Source organism: Mus caroli, chromosome 5 (genome assembly GCF_900094665.2).
Source record: "Mus caroli chromosome 5, CAROLI_EIJ_v1.1, whole genome shotgun sequence".
NCBI lineage: Eukaryota > Metazoa > Chordata > Mammalia > Rodentia > Muridae > Mus > Mus caroli.
This window is the reverse complement of record NC_034574.1, coordinates 37,107,779-37,108,899: the sequence shown is the minus strand read 5'-3', so window position 1 is coordinate 37,108,899 and position 1,121 is coordinate 37,107,779.

Sequence of the window (1,121 nt, the reverse complement as noted above, 5' to 3'; positions counted from 1 at the left end):
AGAGCTTGCCTGCAGAGAATACTCTGACCACTGAAACTAAGGAGAGAGCCAGCCCCCCAGGTCTGCTGATAGAGGCTAACAGAGTCACCTGAGGAACAAGCTCTAACCAGAGACAATTATAACAACTAGCTTCAGAGATTACCAGATGGCAAAAGGCAAACGTAAGAATCCTACTAACAGAAATCAAGACCACTCACAATCATCAGAACACAGCACTCCCACCCTACCTAGTCCTGGGCACCTCAACACACCCGAAAAGATAGACCCGGATTTAAAAGCATATCTCATGATGATGGTAGAGGACATCAAGAAGGACTTTAATAACTCACTTAAAGAAATACAGGAGAACACAGTTAAACAGGTAGAAGACCTTAAAGAGGAAAGACAAAAATCCCTTAAAGAATTGCAGGAAAACACAACCAAACAGGTGATGGAATTGAATAAAACCATCCAAGACTTAAAAAGGGAAGTAAGCACAATAAAGAAAACCCAAAGTGAGGCAACGCTGGAGATAGAAAACCTAGGAAAGAAATCTGGAACCATAGACGCGAGCATCAGCAACAGAATACAAGAGAAAGAAGAGAGAATCTCAGGTGCAGAAGATTCCATAGAGAACATCGGCACAACAACGAAAATACAAAACACAAAAAGATCCTAACTCAAAACATCCAGGAAATCCAGGACACAATGAGAAGACCAATCCTACAGATAATAGGAGTTGATGAGAATCAAGATTTTCAACTTAAAGGGCCAGCAAATATCTTCAACAATATTATAGAAGAAAACTTCCCAAACTTAAGAATGACATGCCCTAAATAGAGAATATTAAACGCAGTGAGGGAGAAAGGTCAAGTAACATAGAGGTAGGCCTATCAGAATTACACCAGACTTTTCACCAGAGACTATGAAAGCCAGAAGATCCTGGACAGATGTTATACAGACACACTTTTAAGAACACAAATGCCAGCCCAGGCTACTATACCCAGCCAAACATTAAATTACCATAAATGGAGAAACCAAAGTATTCCACGACAAAACCAAACTCACACATTATCTTTCCACAAATCCAGTCCTTCAAAGGATAATAACAGAAAAACAAAACAAAACAAAAAAAAAAAAAA